Consider the following 13703-nt stretch of genomic DNA (forward strand, 5'->3'; position numbering starts at 1 on the left):
CTCTCTACTACTCACTCTACCACTCTCTACTACTGTCTCTCTACTACTCACTCTCTACTACTCTCTACTGCTCAATCTCCACTACTCACTCTCCACTACTCGCTCTCAACTACTCTCTACTACTCACTCTACTACTCACTCTCTACTACTCTCTACTACTCACTCTCTACTACTCACTCTCTACTACTCACTCTCTACTATTCTCTACTACTCTCTACTACTCTCTACCACTCACTCTCTACTACTCTACTACTCACCCTCTACTGCTCTCTACTACTCCCTCTCTACTACTCACTCTCTACTACTCACTCTACCACTCTCTACTACTCTCTCTACTACTCACTCTCTATTACTCTCTACTGCTCAATCTCCACTACTCACTCTCCACTACTCACTCTCTACTACTCTCTACTACTCACTCTCTACTACTCACTCTCTACTATTCTCTACTACTCACTCTACTACTCTCTACTACTCTCTACCACTCACTCTCTACTACTCTACTACTCACCCTCTACTACTCTCTACTACTCCCTCTCTACTACTCACTCTCTACTACTCACTCTACCACTCTCTACTACTCTCTCTCTACTACTCACTCTCTACTACTCTCTACTGCTCAATCTCCACTACTCACTCTCCACTACTCACTCTCAACTACTCTCTACTACTCACTCTACTACTCACTCTCTACTACTCTCTACTACTCACTCTCTACTACTCACTCTCTACTACTCACTCTCTACTATTCTCTACTACTCACTCTACTACTCTCTACCACTCTCTACTACTCACTATCTACTACTCACTCTCTACTACTCTACTACTCTCTACTACTCTCTCTACTACTCACTCTCTACTACTCACTCTCTACTATTCTCTACTACTCACTCTACTACTCTCTACCACTCACTCTCTACTACTCTACTACTCACCCTCTACTACTCTCTACTACTCTCTCTCTACTACTCACTCTCTACTACTCACTCTACCACTCTCTACTACTGTCTCTCTACTACTCACTCTCTACTACTCTCTACTGCTCAATCTCCACTACTCACTCTCCACTACTCGCTCTCAACTACTCTCTACTACTCACTCTACTACTCACTCTCTACTACTCTCTACTACTCACTCTCTACTACTCACTCTCTACTACTCACTCTCTACTATTCTCTACTACTCTCTACTACTCTCTACCACTCACTCTCTACTACTCTACTACTCACCCTCTACTGCTCTCTACTACTCCCTCTCTACTACTCACTCTCTACTACTCACTCTACCACTCTCTACTACTCTCTCTACTACTCACTCTCTACTACTCTCTACTGCTCAATCTCCACTACTCACTCTCCACTACTCACTCTCAACTACTCTCTACTACTCACTCTACTACTCACTCTCTACTACTCTCTACTACTCACTCTCTACTACTCACTCTCTACTACTCACTCACTACTATTCTCTACTACTCACTCTACTACTCTCTACTACTCTCTACCACTCACTCTCTACTACTCTACTACTCACCCTCTACTACTCTCTACTACTTTCTCTCTACTACTCACTCTCTACTTCTCACTCTACCACTCTCTACTACTCACTCTCTACTATTCACTCTCTGCTACTCTCTACTGCTCAATCTCCACTACTCACTCTCCACTACTCGCTCTCAACTACTCTCTACTACTCACTCTACTACTCACTCTCTACTACTCTCTACTACTCACTCTCTACTACTCACTCTCTACTACTCACCCTCTACTACTCACTCTACTACTCACTCTCTACTACTCGCTCTCTACTACTCTCTACTACTCACTCTCCACTACTCACTCTCTACTACTCGCTCTCTACTACTCTCTACTACTCACTCTCTACTACTCACTATCTACTACTCACTCTCTACTACTCTACTACTCTCTACTACTCTCTCTACTACTCACTCTCTACTACTCGCTCTCTACTACTCTCTACTACTCACTCTCTACTACTCACTATCTACTACTCACTCTCTACTACTCTACTACTCTCTACTACTCTCTACCACTCACTCTCTACTACTCTACTACTCACCCTCTACTACTCTCTACTACTCTCTCTCTACTACTCACTCTCTACTACTCACTCTACCACTCTCTACTACTCACTCTCTACTACTCTCTACTGCTCAATCTCCACTACTCACTCTCCACTACTCGCTCTCAACTACTCTCTACTACTCACTCTACTACTCACTCTCTACTACTCTCTACTACTCACTCTCTACTACTCACTCTCTACTATTCTCTACTACTCACTCTACTACTCTCTACTACTCACTCTCTACTACTCACTCTACTACTCTCTACTAATCTCTACTACTACTCTCTACTATTCACTCTCTACTACTCACTCTCTACTACTCACTCTACTACTCTCTACTACTCACTCTCTACTACTCACTCTCTACTACTCGCTCTCTACCACTCTCTACTACCTACTCTCCACTACTCACTCTCTACTACTCACTCTCTACTACCCTCTACTACTCACTCTCTACTACTCACTATCTACTACTCACTCTCTACTACTCTACTACTCTCTACTACTCTCTCTACTACTCACTCTCTACTACTCACTCTCTACTATTCTCTACTACTCACTCTACTACTCTCTACCACTCACTCTCTACTACTCTACTACTCACCCTCTACTACTCTCTACTACTCTCTCTCTACTACTCACTCTCTACTACTCACTCTACTACTCTCTACTACTCTCTCTCTACTACTCACTCTCTACTACTCTCTACTGCTCAATCTCCACTACTCACTCTCCACTACTCGCTCTCAACTACTCTCTACTACTCACTCTACTACTCACTCTCTACTACTCTCTACTACTCACTCTCTACTACTCACTCTCTACTATTCTCTACTACTCTCTACTACTCACTCTCTACTACTCACTCTACTACTCTCTACTACTCTCTACTACTACTCTCTACTATTCACTCTCTACTACTCACTCTCTACTACTCACTCTACTACTCTCTACTACTCACTCTCTACTACTCACTCTCTACTACTCGCTCTCTACTACTCTACTACTCACTCTCCACTACTCACTCTCTACTACTCGCTCTCTACTACTCTCTACTACTCACTCTCTACTACTCACTATCTACTACTCACTCTCTACTACTCTACTACTCTCTACTACTCTCTCTACTACTCACTCTCTACTACTCACTCTCTACTATTCTCTACTACTCACTCTACTACTCTCTACCACTCACTCTCTACTACTCTACTACTCACCCTCTACTACTCTCTCTCTACTACTCTCTCTCTACTACTCACTCTCTACTACTCACTCTACCACTCTCTACTACTCTCTCTCTACTACTCACTCTCTACTACTCTCTACTGCTCAATCTCCACTATTCACTCTCCACTACTCGCTCTCAACTACTCTCTACTACTCACTCTATTACTCACTCTCTACTACTCTCTACTACTCACTCTCTACTACTCACTCTCTACTATTCTCTACTACTCACTCTACTACTCTCTACTACTCTCTACCACTCACTCTCTACTACTCTACTACTCACCCTCTACTACTCTCTACTACTCCCTCTCTACTACTCACTCTCTACTACTCACTCTACCACTCTCTACTACTCTCTCTCTACTACTCACTCTCTACTACTCTCTACTGCTCAATCTCCACTACTCACTCTCCACTACTCGCTCTCAACTACTCTCTACTACTCACTCTGCTACTCACTCTCTACTACTCTCTACTACTCACTCTCTACTACTCACTCTTTACTACTCACTCACTGCTATTCTCTACTACTCACTCTACTACTCTCTACTACTCTCTACCACTCACTCTCTACTACTCTACTACTCACCCTCTACTACTCTCTACTGCTTTCTCTCTACTACTCACTCTCTACGTCTCACTCTACCACTCTCTACTACTCACTCTCTACTACTCACTCTCTGCTACTCTCTACTGCTCAATCTCCACTACTCACTCTCCACTACTCGCTCTCAACTACTCTCTACTACTCACTCTACTACTCACTCTCTACTACTCTCTACTACTCACTCTCTACTACTCACTCTCTACTACTCACTCTACTACTCGCTCTCTACTACTCTCTACTACTCACTCTCCACTACTCACTCTCTACTACTCGCTCTCTACTACTCTCTACTACTCACTCTCTACTACTCACTATCTACTACTCACTCTCTACTACTCTACTACTCTCTACTACTCTCTCTACTACTCACTCTCTACTACTCACTCTCTACTATTCTCTACCACTCACTCTACTACTCTCTACTACTCTCTACCACTCACTCTCTACTACTCTACTACTCACCCTCTACTACTCTCTACTACTCTCTCTCTACTACTCACTCTCTACTACTCACTCTACCACTCTCTACTACTCTCTCTCTACTACTCACTCTCTACTACTCTCTACTGCTCAATCTCCACTACTCACTCTCCACTACTCTCTCTCAACTACTCTCTACTACTCACTCTACTACTCACTCTCTACTACTCTCTACTACTCACTCTCTACTACTCACTCTCTACTACTCACTCTCTACTATTCTCTACTACTCACTCTACTACTCTCTACTACTCTCTACCACTCACTCTCTACTACTCTACTACTCACCCTCTACTACTCTCTACTACTCTCTCTCTACTACTCACTCTCTACTACTCACTCTACCACTCTCTACTACTTTCTCTCTACTACTCACTCTCTACTACTCTCTACTGCTCAATCTCCACTACTCACTCTCCACTACTCGCCCTCAACTACTCTCTACTACTCACTCTACTACTCACTCTCTACTACTCTCTACTACTCACTCTCTACTACTCACTCACTACTATTCTCTACTACTCACTCTACTACTCTCTACCACTCACTCTCTACTACTCTACTACTCACCCTCTACTACTCTCTACTACTCTCTCTCTACTACTCACTCTCTACTACTCACTCTACCACTCTCTACTACTCACTCTCTACTACTCACTCTCTGCTACTCTCTACTGCTCAATCTCCACTACTCACTCTCCACTACTCGCTCTCAACTACTCTCTACTACTCACTCTACTACTCACTCTCTACTACTCTCTACTACTCACTCTCTACTACTCACTCTCTACTACTCACTCTACTACTCACTCTCTACTACTCTCTACTACTCTCTACTAATCACTCTCTACTACTCACTCTCTACTACTCACTCTCTACTACTCACTCTCTACTACTCACTCTACTACTCACTCTCTGCTACTCTCTCTACTACTCTCTACTACTCACTCTCTACTCTCGATTGCTCACTCTCTACTCTCTACCTCTCTCTCTACTACTCTCTACCTCTCTAACGCTCTACTTCTCTACCTCTACCTCTCTACCTCTACCTCTCTACCTCTACACCTCTACCACAACACCTCTACCTCTCTACCTCTCTCTACACGCACACATATGCACATATATATGCATATGCATTTATATATGTATTTGTATTATCTACTGGCGGTCACCAGTAGATAGTTATAGTTAGGACCGTGTTTCCATAGCAAATCTCAAAATTCTATTTTGAATAACTATGGCGCCGGTTGACGAATCTTCGCGAAATTTTCAAAACTAATAGGGCGCTCCGCTCAGCTCCTACCCTGAAAGTCTCAGGGTGATTCGTCAAGTGGGGGCCGAGAAAAAAGGGGGTCCCAAAACGCGTTTTCCCCATGCATTTTTCCATAGGACCTTTAGTCGAAGGTACAGCCCGAACGGCTGAACAGAATTACTTGAAATTTGGCAGAGAGGTAGTCCTCAGGTCAGGGAAGTGCCTTTTGCATGTATGGTGTCAATCTGTTCAGTATTTCCTGAGAAAATAGCATTTAAAATATGGAACCTTGGTTTACAATTTCCCTCTAGTACTTGCAAGCAGTATGTTTTCGGACTGCTATTGTATTTTCCATATAGGCACTTTGGAGTGGAATTTATCACTTTGGACTATCATTGCGTCCTGTTTAATCTCATGCCCCTGTGGTATTATACTCTCGCTTCGCCCTAAAGCTAGATTAGGTCTGTTATTTTCTTTATATATATATATATCTTTTGAATTGACTCGTTATTTTCTGTCTCTTTTGCTACTATTTTTTTGACAGAATCGTGTACAGTGCTCTTATCAAGGTGGCACTGGGAGCACAATTAGGACTATTTACTTGGGAAATGCGACGCTTTTATCACTGCTCCTCTCGAGACGGATATTTATTTACATAGATGGCGGTCATACTTTTGGAATATATTCGCAATCTCACATATGGTACGTGTCTCCTCAGGGGGACTTTTACTCATTATTTTCTTCTGCCCTTCTGTCCTAATTAGTTGACTTATACATGTCTTGATGGGGTATTTAGATATAACATTACAATTTGCTTATTCTATGTATTGGAATTACTTTCCAGTTTGGGGTGCTCTTCACCCAATCAGATATACAAAACAATAGGGCAACCCAATTAACCCCAAGGATTTGGGTATAATACGTTTTAGACAAAGATAAACCTTGAGGATTTATTTAGCTTCTATTCATTAATCAAGTAGTCACCATAGTGAACTTCATTTTCAAGAACTTAGATAAAGACAATTCTCACAGTTGATTTTTTTATGCAATCTTTTTTCAGTAGTTTGACATAACCAATCTTTTTATATATACAATAATAAAAAATATATATATTTTCATTTATACATTGGCAACATAGGACTACTGTCGATTTAGCACATATAAACAGTAGTCATTGACACTTTTTATACAGCAATGAACCATCCACAGTTGGTCATACACCAAGAAAATTCTTGTTTAGACAATTGCGATATCATAACACATCAGATGAACTCTGTTTATGCCAAAGAAGTGTTACAGCGTTGACGTTTCGGTCTCCTATCTGATACTATTAATCACCGAGACCATCTTCAGGACCACAGTTGCACCATGTATCTATTATAAACAAATTTATTTTTTCCATTATTAAACATGCTATTTACACATATCCACATCTAAGTTCTAAATATTTGTATTGCCTATACATTGAAGGAAAACAGGTGTGTCCTTCACCCAATCACACACCCATGCAAAAGGGCCTTCAGAATATACAACTTTGGACCCACATAGGCATACGTATGCCCACTTTTTACTGATGAAATATTATAATATATATATATGGTATTTTCATTTTTCATTGTTATGTTTTGTATATAATTTTGCAAAAAATTGTTTTGTATGGTTATATTTATGTATTGAGTGATTACAATATATTCCTTTTTGTCCTGTGCTCATTCTCTTAGTATGTGGTGCTTTTAAATGTGTCTTTTAATGTATTTTTAAATGTTTTCTGTTGTTCGTATATTTATGTTATGTTTCTCTATACTTTTCCAGCCCTGACGAAGTTCAATTTGAACGAAACGCGTTGGCTGAGACTATGGTTGGACAATTAAATTAAAATAAAGATTTTTTCGAGTACAAACAATTGACCACTTGGTGTGATGTATTAACAAGTAAATTGGTGGTGCACCGCTCTAAACCTCTTCTCAAAGCATATAAATATCTATACGCGCGCATGTGCGCGCACGGTGCCGTGCGCGAGTGAAATTCTGATTGGTTGTTAGATGTCAGTCAACATTCGAATCGGTCGAAATCAGGAAGTGTCGGCCGCCATTTTGTCTCTCGCACTGAAAAGGAAAGGGGGAAAAAAGGTGGAAAACGTGGAAAGGTGGGCAGGGAACAGAGTTCCTGACCCCCTAGCCTTTGTCAGGGGGTCACAAAAGGACCCCCATGGGTGAAATAAACATTTTTTTTATAAAAATCGTGGCTTGCGCGCACGGTGCACGGTGCGCCCAGCGCACCATGCTCCCAACGCGCGCGCGCGGTGCTAAAAGCGCACCGTTCGCCCATAGCGCGCGCACGGTGCGCGAAGCTCACCGTGTGCGCACGGTGCGTGCACGGTGAAAAACCTTTAAAAAAATATATAATAAATACATAACTTAGCATTTAAAAAACCTTACAAATTCACTTAAAAAAACCATAGGTTTCACACACGTTATAGTTAGGAATTAGCATTTAAAAAACCTTGCAAATTCACTTAAAAAACCATAGGTTTCACACAGGTTATAGTTAGGTGGACATTTCACTCGTAAAAAACCAATGAAATTCCCCCGTTGTGGTTAGTTCAGATAACTATAACTCGCGCGACCGCCACTCTATCACAAGTATGATGTCATCAGTGATGTCATGAGTGATGCCACTGACCATGTCATGAGTGATGTAATATGTGACGTCATGAGCAGTGGATTGCGGGCGCGCGAGTTATAGTTATCTGAACTAACTATAACGGGGGAATTTCATTGGTTTTTTACGAGTGAAATGTCCACCTAACTATAACCTGTGTGAAACCTATGGTATATATACATACATAGATAAACATATATATAATCTGCATATCTATATAAATACAAATATAAGTGCATGCATACATATGCATATATGCATACATATGCATGTTATGTACATGAAAGCTTGAAAAATATTAATACAAGCAAAGCTAAAAAGCCACCTAATTACAAACAGAATTGCTTTAACTTAAACGAGGGCGAGACCTATTGCATTTTCAATGCTTGTTTCCTTTGGTTCCATCAAGAAGGCATTCAGATGAGATTTGCCATAAATTCTGAATGGTAGCACTCTAGTTGCTCATTAGATCACTGTAGTAAAGCTACTGCTCACCAGGGAAGTCTGCTGCTGGTATTCAAAGTGCATGTTTCAGTCTGCATGTCAGAATTTTTTAATGAAATAGAAGAGGATTTGAGAAGTCAAAATGTGCCCTAATTTTTCTTTCAGCAGCACTAATCATAATTTCTGTGGCAAAATGAACCCCCTCATTTTGTTACTTTGCAAATTAAATGTTTTAAGTGTTACCACTTTATTCCAATCAAGATGGCTTCAGGTGTGCCATACCTTTGTCATAAGTAGGACTGTTAGCGCTCTAGTTGTCCTTTGGAACACTCTGGGACAGTCTGTCATTGGGCTATACTTGGGCTACATCTGGGTGATATTTGTGCTACATTTGGGCTCTTTTGTCTCTGGTGGCCATCTTGGGAGACTTATTAATTATGAAGTTTCCTGATTTCCTCATTTACTGCAGTCTCCTCAGTAGGAAATACTTTCAGGTTTTTTACTTTGATTCCATCAAGAAGGCATTCAGATGTGTCACACATTTGCCATAAATTCAGAATGTTAGCACTCTAGTTGCTTATTAGATCACTTTAGTAAAGCTACTTCTCACCAGGGAAGTCTGCTGCTGGTATTGAAAGTGCATGTTTCAGTCTGCATGTCAGAATTTTGTAATGGAATAGAAGAGGATTTGAGAAGTCACTCAAAATGTGCCCTAATTTTTCTTTCTGCAGCACTAATCATACTTTCTATGGCAAAATGAACCCCCTCATTGTGTTCCTTTTTAAATTAAATGTTTTAAGAGTTACCACTTTATTCCAATCAAGATGGCTTCAGGTGTGCCATACCTTTGTCATAAGTAGGACTGTTAGTGCTCTAGTTGTCCTTTGGAACACTCTGGGAAGCTGCAGTAGAACACAAAGGAATCAACTGACAGTCTCTGCCCTTGTTGGATGTACATGTTTTACTGAGAATGTCAGACTTCATTCTCACATGACTGAGAAAGATAATGTGAATTTACAGAAAATATGCTCTCAGTTTAGCTTATGGATCACCTTCCAAACCTCTGAGGGAAAATAGTTTTCTCTCAAACATGATTCATGATATCCCAGCAGAAGGCTTTTTCACATGGTAAAATCACCTTAGAACACATCACAATTCCTAAAATGAGTATGGTACCATCAACAAATGATTTATAATGTAACTAAAGTCTTAAAACCTTCTATTAACTGCAATGCTTTTTAATGAGGTGCTATCATGTACATTGGTCCCAAGATGGCTGCCAACACTTCTTGGATGAAGTGCTGACAGCCAATCAGATCTCACAATGAGATGTGTGGTTAGGCTCCGCCCAGATATATCTATGATTTTACTTTTGATTTTCTCAGGAACTACTGAACGGATTTACACCATGTAAGCAAAAGGCACGACTCTGAACCAAGGTGTACCTTTCTGCCAAATTTGGTGTAATTCCGTTCAGCAGTTCGGGCTGTAGCTGCGACTAAAGGTCCCTATGGAAAATTGCATGGGGAAAACACGTTTTGGGACCCCCCTTTTTTCTCTGCCCCCGCTTGACGATTCACCCTGAGACTTTCAGGATAGGAGCAGACCGGAGCGGGCCACGAGTTTTGAAAATTTCGTGAAGATTCGTCAACCGGCGCCAAAGTTATTCTAAATAGTATGTTGCGGATTTCCTATGGATAATAGGTCGTAACTATAACTACCTACTGGCAACCGCCAGTAGGTAATATGTATATATATTTATATGAAGATCGTGGTTGTGATCGAAACGCGTTACCTATGCAGCAAATAAAACAGTTTTTGTAAGCGATCCTGAGCATCCTGGTGCTTGTTCTGGTGCAGACAGGCGCGTTAAGGATACATATATATATATATATATATATATATATATATATATATATATATATATATATATATATATATATATATATATTCACTGAAAAAAACATAGGTTTCAGGCCTGATATAGTTAGGAATTAGCATTTAAAAAACCTTAGAAATTAACTGAAAAAACAATAGGTTTTAGGGGTGTTATAGTTAGCTGGACATTTCACTTGAACAAAACCATTGAAATTCCTCCGATATAGTTAGTTGTACTAACTACATCTCGCGCGCCCGCAATCCACTGCTGATGATGTCACATATTACATCATTCATGACATGGTCAGTGACATCACTGTTGACATCTCAAATGACATCACTGATGACGTCACTGATGACATCATCCAGAGAATGTGGTTTGGTTCGTTATTTAAATATGTATTATATATATATAGCAATTTGCATTGAAGAATGAGTGGATATATAAATATAAATATCTGGATGGAGGATTTAGTAGAAGTGTGATTGACTTTTACTTGACTAATTTATAGTGTCTCACTAAATATATTGGATAGTGACTAAACTGTGTGAATATCTGTATCACTTTGTCAGTTGTTGTGTAAACTGCTGCACTAGTGGAGAGTGAATGTGTGTGTGGTTCGGTGGGGGGTGTGTGACTGCCCAAAGATGTGTGAATAGTTGATTCAGTAGGTATATGAAGTTAAAACTACATGTTATAACAGTTGTTTGGGTGAGTGAATATCTTTATGGGTGTGGCGATGAGCAAATATATGTCTCAATGGTACATGTCCAACAAACTAGAAAATTAAAAGCCAGTGTATGTGTCAGTTGTTGTATATAAATAAGTATACATAAGACTCAGTGATTGTAAGAGTGACTGTATGGATAACTGTATAGTTGTAATCGTGATTTTAAAAAACACTAAGTATGAGCTATTATCTATATGAATAGATGAAGTGGTGTTTTTATAAGTGTATAGCTAAGTAAAAGTAAGTATGATCCATTGTTTGCATAAGTGAGTAGGATGACTTCATAAGTGATTAGGATGTGTGCTGGTGTGTAATGTCGATATAGGTGTATAAGTATATTTGATAGTGTGAGACCGGCCTCACGGCGTATGCCCTCCCGATCATCCCGCCAACCTGCAACCACCCCCAAGACACGGCATCTCCGACTCCGGCCGCCCCAGCCACACAGACCCGAGGGCCGGCCAGAGTCCCCGACAGACTCGACACCCTACCACGCATGTCCGACCGAAGGAGCGGGAACCCCCGAGCCAGACCAAGAGGCGCCAGCCCAGTCGCACCTCGGATCGGCTTTCCCCGGGAGGGCTCGATCGGCCACCAGGCCCCTGGGGAGCAGGCGCCTCGCCTGCCGAGCGTCTGGGGACTCTCCCAGACCCACCTGAAAAGACCAAAGAAACGAGCGGCAGGAAATCCCGCCGAACCCCCTCAGCCACCAAAGACCCCTCTCTGCGAGGACTCCGGACTTCAAAGGGCAGGGGGAGTATAATAGGGGGTGCCGGAGGGACGAATGGCAGAGAAGACCTGGAACCATCGAAGCCTGCTGACGCTGTCGCGGCTCCCGAATACCGAACCACCTAGGCCTGCTGAGTGACTCGCGGCCCCCAGCCATTGAACCATCTGAGCCCTGCTGACGAGATCGCGGCTCCCGAACTCCGAACCACCTAGGCCTGCTGAGTGACTCGCGGCCCCCAGCCATTGAACCATCTGAGCCCTGCTGACGAGATCGCGGCTCCCAAACTCCGAACCACCTGGGCCTGCTGAGTGACTCGCGGCCCCCAGCCATTGAACCATCTGAGCCCAGCTGACGAGATCGCGGCTCCCGAACTCTGACTATCTGTGCCTGCTGAGTGACTCGCGGCGCTCCCCTCGAGTACGAATTGGCAAGAGATCGCCCAGAGAAACAACACCCTCCAGCTCGAGGATTGTGAGCTATCCGCAGGGTACTTTGCAGAGACACTACCTTCAAAGACTGTCCCGCTACCCCCATTCCCCTACCACCGATTTGTAGTATCTTGTGCCGCTGATGTACAACTTACTCCTTGGATCATAAAGATCCCTTGAAACCTTCGATAAAAGAAACTATCGTCCTACAAAGAATACGTGTGGTGTCCCTCTGTAAGTAGTGTAAGTTCAGGGTGTGCGCGCCTGGTTCGGCCTACTTGGGAGAGGTGGGTCAAAGGGGTGGGCAAGTCGTGTACCGAAACCCCCTCCGGCGAACGCCTTTCCAACAGATAGTGTTCTATTGATCATTGACAGCATGTATGAGTGAATCTATAGGTAAGTGATTAGATGTGTGTATAGATCTAGGAATCACTGAGTGGGTGTTTAGAAACTTGTATTGGTGTGTCAATGGTTTTAAATCTGGCACTCTCTATTTTACAGTGAGTGATGAAAGGTTATACTAGTGTATGATGAGGTGTATCTGATTGTCACTTGGATGATGTCATCAGTGATGTCATCAGTGATGTCATTTGAGATGTCATCAGTGATGTCACTGACCATGTCATGAATGATGTAATATGTGACATCATCAGCAGTGGATTGTGGGCGTGCAAGATGTAGTTAGTACAACTAACTATATCGGAGGAATTTCAATGGTTTTGTTCGAGTGAAATGTCCAGCTAACTATAACACCCCTAAAACCTATTGTTTTTTCAGAGAATTTCAAAAGTTTTTTAAATGCTAATTCCTAACTATATCAGGCCTGAAACCTATGTTTTTTTCAGTGAATTTCAAAGGTTTTTTAAATGCTAATTCCTAACTATATTAGGCCTGAAACCTATGGTTTTTTCAGTGAATTTCAAAGGTTTTGTAAATGACAATTTTTAATGTATTAATTGTTATACTGATTTTTTTTATACTGATTTACTACATTGTTTAAACTGTTTAATTTTAGATATTTTATTTTTTTATTTACATTATACATTACAATACAAAAAATACTTTCTCAGAATGAATTACTTTAGTTTAAATACTTTGCAAATAGACAATAGACTTAAGTACAGTAGTTACAGTTGTTGCAATGGGCAACACAATTTCAAACACAAAGCAACAT

This window comes from Triturus cristatus, chromosome 6 (genome assembly GCF_964204655.1).
Source record: "Triturus cristatus chromosome 6, aTriCri1.1, whole genome shotgun sequence".
In the NCBI taxonomy this organism is placed as follows: domain Eukaryota; kingdom Metazoa; phylum Chordata; class Amphibia; order Caudata; family Salamandridae; genus Triturus; species Triturus cristatus.